The sequence below is a fragment of the Balaenoptera physalus genome (assembly GCF_965194825.1).
Source record: "Balaenoptera physalus genome assembly, chromosome: 16".
Lineage (NCBI taxonomy): Eukaryota > Metazoa > Chordata > Mammalia > Artiodactyla > Balaenopteridae > Balaenoptera > Balaenoptera physalus.
Genome location: NC_138898.1, coordinates 73,025,909 through 73,041,212, shown reverse-complemented (window position 1 = coordinate 73,041,212; position 15,304 = coordinate 73,025,909). Strand labels below are relative to the sequence as shown.

General features: G+C 37.6%; 2 long non-coding RNA genes and 1 pseudogene across 3 annotated transcripts in view; all 3 read left to right on the top strand.

Moving 5' to 3' along the window:
- Nucleotides 1-15,304, top strand: part of LOC309645687 — a 702,435-nt gene that overhangs the window by 593,821 nt on the left and 93,310 nt on the right. The window lies entirely within an intron of this gene.
- Nucleotides 1-15,304, top strand: part of LOC309645693 — a 106,255-nt gene that overhangs the window by 59,940 nt on the left and 31,011 nt on the right. The window lies entirely within an intron of this gene.
- On the top strand, nt 5,429-7,664 carry LOC309646081 (5'-AMP-activated protein kinase subunit gamma-1 pseudogene; annotated as a pseudogene). Its single transcript has one exon. The product of its transcript is annotated as a 5'-AMP-activated protein kinase subunit gamma-1 pseudogene (transcript).

The window sequence follows — 15,304 nt, the reverse complement described above, 5'->3', positions numbered from 1 at the left end:
TGCCTTGGCATCTTTGCATTTAGAAATAAAATTAATCAATTTCATACTAGAAAATATTATTTTGCTCTTGGTCCCAGAAAAACTACTGGTTGACCTATAAGGTTATGCTATTTTGGAAATGATGCAAAATCTCTGAGAGCATCATGAAGCTCTCTGACAGAGTTTTCTAATACAGAGTGCGCAAGGGGGGATAAATCCCTTGTTCAATAAAGTCCAGTTTTTAGATATTCATAGCCACACTTCCCGTTCCCACTTTCCCTTTCAGCTGCTTGGGTGAAATCATCACGTTCACAGATGCTCTTGTCCCAATAGATCCTGAAGTCCTGTTCACTAATTATGCTTCTGAACTGTAGAGTTTATACTACTATTTTTATCATTGCTTTTATACTTCAATGAACCACTTTTTAGTCATTAATCTATTTTTGTTAATCAGAGCCATAACACAATAGTAACAACAAAAAATGCAAATTTTACACACATAAACAATAATATTCCAATGATATAGCTAAAATAAACTATATCCTAGTAACTGATTTTAACTACACCTTGTTAAGTGTCTGACCAATTTGATCCATCCATATGCATGAACCATTATTAAGAACATAATGGTATTTGATAATTTTTCTTCCATTTCAAATTCATAAAATTTTAAAGAACATATCTTTTTATTACTTGCGCCACAGAAGCTGCTTGAGGACCATTAGTTTTACAGGTTAATTGATCACATTTTAGAAACACTGACCTAAAAGGCCTGAACTCTTTGACATGATATATAAGCCACTTCATAATCTAGTCCCTTGATTCATATAAAACAATAGTTGTTATTAGTGTGTATACACACACACACGTTGTTATTAGTATAACAATAACAATAGCAACAACAACACTTTCTATTTACTGAGATGATGCCATGTGATCAGGTGCCTTTCTAAGCATTTAAAAGGGATTCTCTTATTTCAAACTCACAGTAACCCTAGGAGGTAGGTACTAGTTTGTTATTATGAATTTACAGATAGGGAATTATGAATATTACAGAGGTACTTGCTCAAGATCACAGAGCTAGTAAGACGCCGAGCAGGAATCTGATTCCAGGCTTGTCTAACTCTTAAGGACTATATTACCTGGCCCCACCCTGCCTCTTCAACCTCCCCTTCCTGTACTCTCTCACAAACGCACACAGCCTCTGTATGCCCCAGCCAGGCCACACTACCTTCCATTCCCCAGAGAAGAGGTCTTCCACCTGTGTCTGTGCCCATCTTGTTCCTTCTGTCTGGAATGCCCTCCGTTTTTCCCCACGTCACCCTTGTGAGCTTTCATTCACCCTTCAGCACCCAATTTAAGAGTCTCCTCTATGAAGACTTTCCTTCCACCCACACCCCAGATTTTTACCTTGTCTGTAATATCAGCCTAAATTTTATTTCCTTCCATTCTCCAGACAAAAATGCAAAAATGTCTAGAGTGACAGCTGAGTTACTAAGAATTATAAGATGACAGAACATAATTTACTACATTGTACCTGATTGTTCCCTGGTCTATCATTAGTCGACTCCAGTTATTGATTTATGCCTCAATGAATAGGCAATTCCTTACCTTAAAATGTTATTCTCAGGTGGTCAGAGGACAGAATTAATTTTTATTGCATCTATAATAGCAACTAGTTAACTTCATGAGGCACAGGGAATACATTCTCTATTTTACCCTCTCCAATTTACTATCGGAGAGTGAGATCCATGATAATAAGTAAAATTTCTAAATTCACTGGCGCTAAGAACTGGTAGGGATATTGTTTTATGGATACTTAGAAAACACAGCTCTATCAAGGTGGCAAGAATATATCTTTGGGTCTACTGGTAATTAAGGAAGCTGTAAGTTAATCAGTTATATTCTCTCTGAAGAGAAAGTAGGGGCTTCCCTGGTGGCGCAGTGGTTAAGAATCCACCTGCCAATGCAGGGGACACGGGTTCGAGCCCTGGTCCAGGAAGATCACACATGCTGCGGAGCAACTAAGCTCACGTGACACAACTACTGAGCCTGCTCTCTAGAGACCACGAGCCACAACTACTGAGCCCACGTGTCACAACTACTGAGCCTGCACTCTAAAGCCCACGAGCCACAACCACTGAAGCCCGTGCATCTAGAGCCTGTGCTCTGCAACAAGAGAAACCACTGCAATGAGAAGCCTGCACACCGCAACGAAGGATAGCCCCTGCTCACTGCAACTAGAGAAAGCCCACATGCAGCAACGAAGACCCAATGCAGCCAAAAATAAATAAATAAATTAATTAATTAAAAAAGAGAGAAAGTAGAAGGTGGTGGTTTAGAGCAACAGTTTCTAAACTCTTTTGAACACTCACTTCAGCAGTAGACATTTGAACCTGCACCCCTGCAAATGTGTGTATTTATTTATAGTTTATGTATGTGTACTACTGAATTAACATACAGTATATTACAAAACATTCATGAAATGGAAACGAAAAGGAATGAGGTAAGGAATAAATAAAAATAGAAGTTCCACTATTTTCCTTCCTTACCCAGTGGATCATCTTGTGTACCTGCTGGGATACATTCACACTACTATTGAAGACCAACAGTCTACAGATCAGTCACTGGACAAATACCAACTGGCCCTGGTGGATCCAGATGCTGGGCTCACCCTAGTGGTCCCCAGCACCTGGTTGGCCCCTGTGGACCCAGGATCCAGGTCCAACCATGCAGACTCTGGTCCCAGACCCATCACTGCAGACCCAAGCACCAGGCCTGCCTGGTGAATCCGGGCTCCAGGTCCACCCCCAAGGACCCAGGCACCAGGTCTTCCCACCTGCTGACCCAGGCACCAGGCCTGCCCACTTATGGATATCACCTAGAATCTCTGGATGGGCTGACTGGTGAAGGGCTTTGCCTACTGAAGCCAGTCTATAAAGCCATTCTTCAAGTGTGTAGACACCAACACAAGGCCACAGGATCATGAATAATGAAGAAAACATGACACCACCAAAAGAAACTAATAAAACTCCGATGACTGACCCTAAAGAAATGGAGATCTATGAACTGTCTGACAAAGAATTCAGAATAATCCTCTTAAAGAAATTCAAGGAACTACAAGAAAACACAGATATACAAATAAATGAAATTAGGAAAACAATGCATGAACAAAATGAGAGGTTCAACAAAGAAACAGAAACTATGTACTAAAAAAAAGTAGAAATTCTAGAGTTGAAGAACACAATAATTGAACTGAAGAATTCAATAGAGAGCTTTGGCAGATTTGACCAAGCAGAAAAAAGAATTAGTGAGCTAGAAGGCAGATCATTTGAAATCATCCAGTCAGAGAAGTCAAAGAAAAAAGAATGAAAGAGTCAAGAAAGCCTATGTGACTCGTGATATACCATTAAAAGAAACAGTCGATGCATTACTGGAGTCCCAGAAGAAGAGGGGGAAAGGGGGAAAAGAAAGCTTATTTAAAGAAACAATGGCTGAGAACTTCCCAAACCTGGGGAGAGATTTGGACATCCAAGTTCATGAAGCTAATAGGTGACTCTAAAATTTCAACACCCAAATCATGTTTTCCAAGACAACTTAGAATAAAATTGTCTAAAATCAAAGAAAATGAGATAATTTTTAAAGCAGCAAGAGAAAAAAAAAAATCTCACCTATATGGGAACCCCCATAAAGCTATTAATGAATTTCTCAGCAGAAACTCTGTAGGGCAGAAGAAAGTGGGATAATATATTCAAATTACTAAAAGAAAAAAAAAACTGTCAAGAATACTTTACCTAGCAAAGTTGTCTTTGAGAAATGGAGAGAGAAAGATTTTCCCAAACAAACAGAAGCTGAGGGAGTTCATCATGACTAAACCTGTCTTACAAGAAATGCTGAAATGAGTTCTTCAAGCAGAAATGAAATAACATGAAAATATATGAAAATATAAAAGATACTGGTAAAGGTAAGTATATAGTCAAATTCAGAATACTCTAATACTGTAATATGGTGGTGTGTTAATCAATTAACTCTAGTATAAAGGTTTAAAGGACAAAAGTATTAAAAATAACAATAGCTACAATAATTTGTTAGTGAATATACAATATAAAAGAGGTACACTGTGACATCAAAAACATAAAATATAGGGTGGCAATAAAAGAATAAGAGTTTTTGTATGCAGTCAAAGTTAAGTTATCAGCTTTAAATAGACTGTTACATCTATAAGATGTTTTATTTAATACTCATGATAACTACAGAGCAAAAACCTACAGTAGATACACAAAAGATAAAGAGAAGGGAGTCAAAGCATTCAATTATGGAAAATCACCAGTTCACAAAGAAAGACAGCAAAAGAGAAAGAAAGGAAAAAGGGAACTACGTAACAGCTGGAAAACAATGAGATGGCATTAGTTAAGTCCTTACCTATCAATAGTTACTTTCAATGTAAATGGATTAAATTCTCCAATCAAAAGGCTCAAAGCGGCTGAATGGATTAAAAAACAGAATCCAACTTTATGCTGCCTCCAAGAGACTTACTTCAGACTTAAGGACATGAACAAGCTCAAACTGAAGGGGTGGAAAAATATATTCCATGCAAATGGAAACCAAAAGAGAGCAGGAGTGGCTATACCTATATCAGACAAAATAGACTTTAAGTCAAAAGTGTTAACAAGAGACAAAGAAGGTCATTATATAATGATAAAGGGGTTAATTAATCAAGAAAATACAGCAATTGTAAATATATATACAACCCAAATCAGAGCACCTAAATATATTAAGCAAATACTAGTAGATGTGAAGGGAGAAATAGACAACACTACAATAATAGTAGGAGACTTCAGTACCCGACTTTCAATGATGGATAGATTATCCAGACAGAAAATAAATATGAAACGTTGGACTTGAACTACACCTTAGACCAAATAGACCTAACAGACATGTATAGAATATTCTACCCAACAGCAGCAGAATACACATTCTTCTAAAGCACACATGGAACATTCTCCAGGATAGATCATATGTTAGATTACAAAACAAGCCTAGCAAATAGCAAATGTAAGATGATTGAAATCATACCAAGTATATTTTTTGACTGATATGAAACTAGAAATCAGTTACAAGAGGAAAACTGGAAAATTCACAAATGTGTGGAAATGAAACAACACACTCTTGAGCAACCAATAGGTCAAAGAAGAAATCACAAGAGAAACCAAACAATATCTTGACACAAATAAAAATGAAAACACAACATACCAGAACTTATGGGATACAGCAAGACTAGTTCTAAGAGGGAAGTATAATGCAATAAACATCTCTATTTAAAAAAAAAAAAAAGCAAGGTTCCTAAAGTGAATGAACCCAGCCAGTGCCTCTTGCAATGGAGATGGCCACGTCTTGAGAGTTTCCAACTCCGGAAAAATGAGCATCCTCAAGAGACCCCAGAATCTAACAACAGCATATACACTTCCTTTATAGAGTCTCTTGCTGCTGTGACTTGATTATCACAAGCTCCAGTTTGGTTGTATTTGCTACTTCCCTGCAGGTGATGAAAGCTTTCTTTGCTTTGGTGACTAATGGTATACAAGCTGCCCCTTTCTGGGATAGCAAAAAGCAAGGACTTGTGGGCATGTGTACTATCACTAATTTCATCAATATCCTGCACCATTACTATAAATCAGCCTTGGTACAGATCTATGAGTTGGAAGAACACAAGACAGAAACTTGGAAGGAGGTGTACATACAGGACTTCTTTAAACCACTTGCCTGCATTTCTCCTAATGCCAGCATGTTTGATGCTGTCTCTTCATTAATTCAAAACAAGATCCACAGGCTGCCAGTTGTTAACCCAGAATCAGGCAACATCTTGTACATCCTCATCCACAAATGCAGTCTCAAGTTCCTCAAATTGTTTATCACTAAGTTCCCAAGCCAGAGTTCATGTCTAAGTCTCTGGAAGAGCTACAAATCAGCTTCTATGCCAACACTGCTATGATCTGCTGTATGTGGCTCTGGGCATCTCTGTACAGCATCAATTCTCAGCCCTGCCAGTAGTGAATGAGAAAGGTCATGTGGTAAACATCTTTTACAAGTCTGATGCTATCCACCAGGCAGCAGAAAAGATCTACAACAACCTAGATGTGTCTGTAGCCAAAGCCCTGCAACATCAATCACATTACTTTAAATGTGTCCTCAAGTGCTACCTGCATGAGACTCTGGAGACCATCATCAATAGGCTGGTGGAAGCAGAGGTTCACCGACTTGCAGTGGTGGATGAGAGTGATGTGGTCAAGGGAATTGTATCACTATCTGACAACCTGTAGGACCTAGTGCTCACGGGCAGAGAGAAGCAGCCCTGAGCTGAAGGAAGAGGGCAGGCAGCACCAGCGGATGTGCCCCACTCACTGCCTGCCTAAAGCTCTGGGAATCACAGATAAAACCCGGTGAGTGTTCCTTGCTCAGGAGTCCCCCTACCCTTCTACCTGGGAGCTGGAGAATGCATGGGGAAAGGAAGGAGAATAAATTTTTAGGTGTCCTTATCCTCACAGTACTCAGAAAAACTTTCAGTCTAGCCCATCCTAGTTCCTATCCTTTTATTCATATCCCCCTTTCTGGGCAAACTATGGGCTCTGTGCCCCCCCAGAAAATTCTGATCTGTAAGAGATCCCTGGGCTTCACTTAGCCTTAGCCTCTATCTCTGCCTCTGACTCCACTATAAGATAATAGCACCATAAAACTCTTCATAAAGATATTTTCATTCATCCTGTTTCATGTTGGATGAAAGAGGCTAAATTCATTTTGTGACATTTCTTCCCACAATGGGAGTGGGGTGGATCATTGGAGGAGGGTTTTGGGGTGTCTATGCTGTATGCATGTGAAGGGAGATGGGAGTTAGGTGGAAGAAGAGGGCAGAGTGGTTAGCTGAGGTTATTGCTTTTCATGGTGAACCTAATTAAAATGACAAGAACCCATCCTGAGGGTTGTCTTTTCATCCTGTTTATGTTTTCCTTTGCTGTGCAAAAGCTTTTAAGTTTCATTAGGTCCCATTTGTTTATTTTTGTTTTTATTTCCATTTCTCTAGGAGGTGGGTCAAAAAGGATCTTGCTGTGATTTATGTCATAGAGTGTTCTGCCTATGTTTTCCTCTAAGAGTTTTATAGTGTCTGGCCTTACATTTAGGTCTTTAATCCATTTTGAGTTTATTTTTGTGTATGGTGTTAGGGAGTGTCCTAATTTCATTCTTTTACATGTAGCTGTCCAGTTTTCCCAGCACCACTTATTGAAGAGGCTGTTTTTTCTCCATTGTATATTCTTGCCTCTTTCATCAAAGATAAGGTGACCATATGTGTGTGGGTTTATCTCTGGGCTTTCTATCCTGTTCCATTGATCTATATTTCTCTTTTTGTGCCAGTACCATACTGTCTTGATTACTGTCATACAGAGTGAAGTAAGTCAGAAAGAGAAAAACAAATACTGTATGCTAACACATATATATGGAATCTAAAAAAAAAAAAAAAAAAGGTTCTGAAGAACCTAGAGGTAGGACAGGAATAAAGATGCAGACGTAGAAAATGGACTTGAGGACATGGCGAGGGGGAAGGGTAAGCTGGGACGATGTGAGAGAGTGGCATGGACATATATATACTACCAAGTGTAAAATAGATAACTAGTGGGAAGCAGCCACATAGCACAGGGAGATCAGCTAGATGCTTTGTGATCACCTAGAGGGATGGGATAGGGAGGGTGGGAGGGAGAGGCAAGAGGGAGGAGATATGGGGATATATGTATATGTATAGCTGATTCACTTTGTTATAAAGCAGAAACTAACACACCACTGTACACTGTAAAGCAATTATACTCCAATAAAGATGTTAAAAAAATTAAATTAAATTAAATTTAAAAAAATGACAAGAACCACCCCCCCAAAAAAGAGAAAGATTACAAAACTTTATACCTTAAGGAACGAGAAAAAGAAGAAAAAACTAAGCCCAAAATTAGCAGAAGGAAGGAAATAACAAAGATTGGAGCAGAAATAAATGAAATGAAGACCAGAAAAACAATAGAAAAGATAACACAATTAAGAGCTGGGTTTTTTTTTAAAGATAAAAAGTTGACCAACCTTTAGCTAGACTAAGAAAAAAAGAGGGGACCCAAATAACTGAAATTAGAAATGAAAGAAGAGACATTACAGCTGATACCACAGTAATGCAAACGATTATAAGAGACTACTATGAGCAATTATATGCCAACAAACTGGATAATCTAGAAAAAATGGACAAATTCCTAGAAACATTCAAACTAACGAGACTGAACCATGAAGAAATAGAAAATATGAACAGACCAATAACAAGTAAGGAGATTGTATCAGCAATCAAAAACCTCCCAACACAGAAAATTCCAGGACCAGATGGTTTCCCTGATGAATTCTAACAAATATTTAAAGAAGAATTAACACCAATCTTTCTCAAACTCTTCCAGAAAATTGAAGAGGACAGAACACTCTTAAATTCATTTCACAAGCTAGCATGACCATGATGCCAAAGCCAGATAAGGATGCTACAAGAAAAGAAAACCAGAGGCCAGTTTCACTGATGAATATAGATACAAATATTCTCAACAAAATACTCAGAAACTGAATTCAGCAGCACATTAGAAGGATCATACAACATGATCAAGTGGGATTTACGTCTGGGATGCAAGGATGGTTCAACATATGCAAATCAATAAATGTGATACACCACATTAATAGAATGAAAGATAAAAATCATATGATCATCTCAATAGATGCAGAAAAATACTTGACAAAATTCAACATCCTTTCATGATAAAAAATCTCAACAAATTGGGTATAGAAGGAATGTACCTCAACATAATAAAGGCCATACATGACAAACCCACAGCTAACATCATCCTCAACAGTAAAAGGTTGAAAGCTTTCCCAATAAGATTAAGAACAAAACAAGGGTGTCCCCTCTCAACATTTTTATTCAACAGAGTCCTAGAAGTCCTAGATAGAACAGTTAGGCAAGAAAAATAAATAAAAAGCATACAAATCAGAAAGGAAGAAGTAAAAGTGTCTTTGTTTGCAGATGATATAATCTTATATACAGAAAATCCTAAAGACTCCACCAAAAAAAAAAATGTTAGAACTAATAAATGAATTCAGTAAAGTTGAAGATACAAAATCAACCTACAAAAATCAGTCGCATTTCTATACAACAACAATTAACTATCTGAAGAAGAAGTAAAGAAAACAATCCCATTTACAGTAGCATTACAAATAATAAAATACTTAGGGACAAATTTAACCAAGGATGTGAAAGGTTTGTACACTGCAAATTATAAAGCATTGATGAAAGAAACTGAGGAAGACACAAATAATGGAAAGATATCCTGTGTTCGTGGATCAAAAGAATTAATATTGTTAAAAGTTCATTCTACCCAAAGGCATTTGTAGATTCAATGCAATCCCTATCAAAATCCCAATGCATTTTCCACAAAAATAGAAAAAGCAATCCTAAAATGTGTATGGAACCACAAAGACCCTGAAGAGCCAAAGCCATTCTGAGAAGGAAGAACAAAGCTGGAGGCATTACACTTACTGATTTATTACAAAGCTATAGTAATAAAACAGTTTGGTACTGGCATAATGACAGACACACAGATCAATGAAAAAGAATCTCTTGATTATTTATTCTAGAAACAAACCCATGCATATACAGTCAACTAATATTTTACAAGAGAGCCAAGAATACTCAATAGGGAAAGGACAGTCTCTCTTCAATAAATGGTGTTGGGAAAACTGGATATTCACATGCAAAATAATAAAATTAGACTCCTATCTTATATAACCCACAAAAATTATCTGGAAATGGAGTAAAGATTCAAATAGAAGATCCAAAACTTTAAAACTACAAGAAGAAAGCACAGGGAAAAAGCTCCTTGACATTGGTCTTAGCAACAATTTTTAGTATATGACAACAAAAGCACAGGCAACAAAAGCAAAAATCAACAGGGCGGACTAGATCAAACTGAAAATTTCTGCACAGCAAAAGCAACAATCAGCAAAAGGAAAAGGCAACCTCCAGAATGGGGGGAAATATTTGCTAACTATCTTTTTATTTATTTATTTATTTATTTATTTATTTATTTATTTATTTATGGCTGTGTTGGGTCTTCGTTTCTGTGCAAGGGCTTTCTCTAGTTGCGGCAAGTGGGGGCCACTCCTCATCGCAGTGCGCGGGCCTCTCATTATCGCGGCCTCTCTTGTTAAGGAGCACAGGCTCCAGACGCGCAGGCTCAGTAATTGTGGTTCATGGGCCCAGTTGCTCCGCGGCATGTGGGATCCTTCCAGACCAGGGCTCAAACCCATGTCCCCCGCATTGGCAGGCAGACTCTCAACCACTGCGCCACCAGGGAAGCCCCCTAACTATCTTTAAAAATTTTTTTATTTTACATTGGCATACAGTTAACAACGTTTTGTTAATTTCAGGTGCATAGCAGATTGATTCAGTTATACATATACATGTACCTATTCTTTTTCAAATTCTTTTCCCAATTATGCTAACCATCTATCTGATCAGAGATTAATATCTAAAATATATAAGGAACTTGTATAACTCAATATCAAAATAACAAATAACCTGATTTAAAAATCTAAGGACTAAGGACTTAAATAGACATTTTTCCAAAGAAGGCACACAAATGACCAACAGGTACATAAAAAGATGCTCAACATCACTAATCATCAGGGGAATGCAAATAAAAACTACAGTGAGATATCACCTCACACCTGTTAGAATGGCTATTAACAAAAAGACAAGAGACAACAAGTGTTGGTATGGCTGTGGAGAAAAGGAAACCCTGGAGCACTGTTGGTGGGAATGTAAACTGGTGGAGCCACTATGGAAAACAGTATGGAGATTCCTCAGAAAATTAAAAATAGAACTATCATATCATCCAGCAATCCCACATCTGAATATATATCTAATAGAAATGAAATCACTGTCTCAAAGAGATATCTTCACCCTCATGTTCATTGCAGCATTATTCACAATAGCCAAGACATGGGAACAATCTAAGTGTCCATCAATGTACGAAAGGAAAAAGAAAATGTGATACACACACACATACACACACACACACACACACACACACACACACACACACACACACACACACACTGGAATATTATTCAGCCATAAAAAAGAAGGAAATCCTGCCTTTTGTAACACATGGATGGACCCTAAGGGCATTATACTAAGTGAAATAAGTCAGACAGAGAAAGACAAATACTACACGTTCTCACTTATATGTGGAACCTAAAAAATTCAAACTCATAAAAATAGTAGAATGATGGGGATTCCCTGGTGGCACAGTGGTTAAGAATATGCCTGCCAATGCAGGGGACATGGGTTCGATCCCTGGTCCGGGAAGATCCCACATGCCACAGAGCAACTAAGACCGTGCACCACAACTACTGAAGCCTGCACGCCTAGAGCCCATGCTTCGCAACAAGAGAAGCCACCGCAATGAGAAGCCTGCGCACCACAACGAAGAGTAGCCCCCGCTCACCGCAATTAGAGAAAGCCCGCGTGCAGCAACAAAGACCAATGCAGCCAAAAATGAATATATAAGTAAATATTTATTTTTAAAAAAATAGTAGAACAATGGTTGACAGGGGCTGGGGCTTGGGGGGAATGGGGGAGATGTTGGTCAAAGGGTGCAAACTTCCAGCTATAAGATGCATAAGTTTTGGTAACTAGACTTAACAATACTGTATTATATTCTTGAAAGTTGTTAAGAGAGTAGATCTTAAATGTTATCACTACACACACAAAAAGGTAATTACGTGGAAGAATGAAGGTGTTAACTAAGCATATTGTAGTAATCATTTCACAGTATATATATATATGTGTGTATCAAATCATCACATTGTATACCTTAAACAAACGTATATATATGTCAATAAAGCTGGAAAAAAGGGAGAATTCATCAATACAATTCACTACACTATAAGGATAAAGTAGGAAAATCATTTTATCATCTAAGAAGACACAGAAAAAGTATTTGATAAAATTCAAAAAACAATTCATATTTAAAAACTCCAAGCAAAGAAAAATAGGAATTTTCTTAATCTGATAAGAGATAAAATTCTAAAAAACCCCATTCAACCAAAAAAAAAGAAAAAATCAGTTACTTAATTGTGTAATGTTGAATGCTTTCCCTTTGAGATCAGAATGAGACAAGGATAATTGCTTTCACTATTTCTATTATATTGTATTAGAAGCCTTAGCTGGTACAATGAGGCAATGACAACAAAAATTAAAAGGTGTAAGGATTGGAAAGGAAAAAAATTAACTTTCAGAAAATAGTTTGGCATTTTCTTGTAAAATTGAACTTATGCATACTCTATGATCAGCACTTTCACTGCTAGGTACATAGCTTAGAGAAATTCTTGTACAAGTCCATAAGACATGTACAAGACCAAATGCCCATCAAGAGTAGAATGGATGAATAAATTGTAGCACATTCACTTGGTGGATTATTATACATCCGTGAAAATGAATGAACATACACAAACACAGATGAATCTCAAAAATAAAATCCTGAGTAAAATAAATGTCATAGAAGAATATCTATGATCTGATTACATTTATATACAACTCAAAAAGTTGGAAAAACTAATATATTGGTTAGGGATGCACACATATGTAATAAAACTAGCAGAAAAATTATTATTATAACAGTCAAGATAGAGGTTACCTCTAGGGAAGATGAAGAGAGATGTTACTGGAGGGCTTCTAAGGCACTAGGTAGGTGTTACAAGGACATTTTTATTCTTCAGGCTGTCTGTATATATGTATGTATTTATAATACATGTTTCATGTGTGATACATTTCACCATAAAAGTTTTTTTGAAAGCAATTCTTTTTAGGTCTAATTACCTAGAGGTATTTAGAGGAACATATTCAATGATACCTTGAGCAAACAATCAGTAAAGCCTAGATTTTGGGAAAATCTAGAGGACAAATCATCTTGTTTCTCCAATACAAAATTTCAAGTAAAAACAAAAGAGATGAACAGGAACCTATAAATTACAAAAGATGTAAGAGACATGTTAACCAATTGCCAGGTACAGACCTTGTTTGGATGCTAATTCAAACAAACAAATTACTACAAATATGACAACTGCAGATATGTGAACACTAACTGGATATCTGATGATAATAAGAATTTATTCTTGATTTTATTGGGAAGCGGTGATACAGTGGTTATGTTTTAAAAGGGGGCCCTTGTCTTTTAAGGGACAATCATTCCCTTGAAATCCCCCTCAACATCCTCACCCTTTTCTCTCCTGTGGAATTTGTTCAGCAAAACTTCAACCTGACTTGCACTCCAATATTTACAGATGAAATTTTATCATGTCTAAGATTTGATTCAAAATAATCCTGTTTGGTGGCAGCAGTGGGTGGGGTGGAGGGTTAGTATAGAGAAAACAAGATTGGCCATGAGTTGAAAGTTATTGAAACTAATGTTGGTATACTGGTTTTCACTATATTTATATATACGTTTGAGATGTTGCATAATAAAAATTAAAATAAAATGAAAACCAGGGCAAAATTTTAAAAAAGAACGTCTGCTAAATCAAGATCTGTTTTGAAAGGGAAAATAAATAAAGAAGTGAGTGTGACATTTTGGGGTTCATTACCTTCTCACTCTGCCCAGAATAGCACCATTTATTTTGTTTATTTTATTTTGGCTGTACCGCGCAGCTTGTGGGATTTTAGTTCCCCGACCAGGGATTGAACCCAGGCCCTCAGCAGTGAGAGTATGGAGTCCTAACCACTGGACCACCAGGAATTCTCAGCACCATTTATTTTTCACAAGACAATCTAGATCATGGCTTCTAAATCTTCAGTGTACATACAAGTCACCTGAGGATTGTTAACATGCAGATTTGGATTCAGAATATCTAGGTTGGGGCCTGATATTCCACATTTCTAACAAGCTCCCATGTGATGCTGATGCTGGACTACCTCCAAGAATGCAGTCTTTCACCTCATCATAACCTCTATTCCGTTGAGCTTACCACTTACTCATCCTCCATCATTCCTTCCTGGTTCCATTCCCACTCTGGTCCAGCTTGGATTCTGTGGCTCACCTGGACAATCATTCCCTTGAAACCCCCTTCAACATCCTCGCCCTTTTCTCCCCTGTGGAACTTGTTCAGCAACACTTCAACTCGACTTTCACTCCACCATCTCCACGTTCTTGAACCCAAGCACTTAAATGTTACTGGAGAAAATGAGACAATTTTAAATACATGCTCTCTGTTCTCAGTAGGCACTCTGCTTTGCCCAGCAACCCTACTTCTCTCTTCAGGATGCTTATTTCCAAAATGACCATTTTATATCTTTACGTCCTCCCTCTTCTCACCTCCTTTCTCTCTACTAATCTCCTTTCACTGGGAAAATAAAAGTTGGCAGATAGGAAACTCTTCATCCTCTCAATACCAAACTCTAGAAGCCTTCATGTATCTGCTCCATCTTTTTTCTCGTTATTCCCTCCTTTAAAAAAATAAAAATCTATCATCACCTATTCATTCACATACACTTTGGATCCCATTCCCCTCTCTCCCTTTCAGCTGGACCACTCCAACAGTTTACATAATCTACAGGTTCCTGTTTTTGTTGTTTTAAAGCAAACATAAAATCAAGATAGATTCCCGACCCTGACCCATATCTAAATGGTGCTTGATTTCTGTGCTCCCTTTCACAGTTTATTTACTTTTATTCACTCCTTAACACACTCCAATCTGGTTTCCATTATCACCAATCCACCAAAATTGCTCTTGTCAAAGTCTTCAGCTATCTCCATGTTACCAACTTGAATAGACAATTTTCTGTCCTCAATTTACTCAACGTCTCAGCAACTTTTGACCCAGTTAATAGAATGCTTGATTTTTTTCCTGCCTGCTCCCTTTCCTCCACCAAAATATTCTGATCCTCTCCTAATTCTTCCACCTTAGGAAATGATATTACCAAGTTTAAGTCCCTTTTCTTAAACTCCTATCAAATCCATCAGCAAGGCTTGTTCTTTCTACCTCCTAAATATTTTTCTAATCTGTCTACTCCCATGCCATTTCCACTGCAATTACATTAAACTAATGCCTCCTATTTCCCAAAACAAGCCACCTGCTTCCTTGCCTCAGGGCCTTTGCACACACTGTTCTCTTGCCTAGAACACTGAAACACACTCCGAGTTCCATATGGCCCAAATTTCATTCTAGGATAACAATCACAAAGTCTTCTTGGACTCCAAGTCAT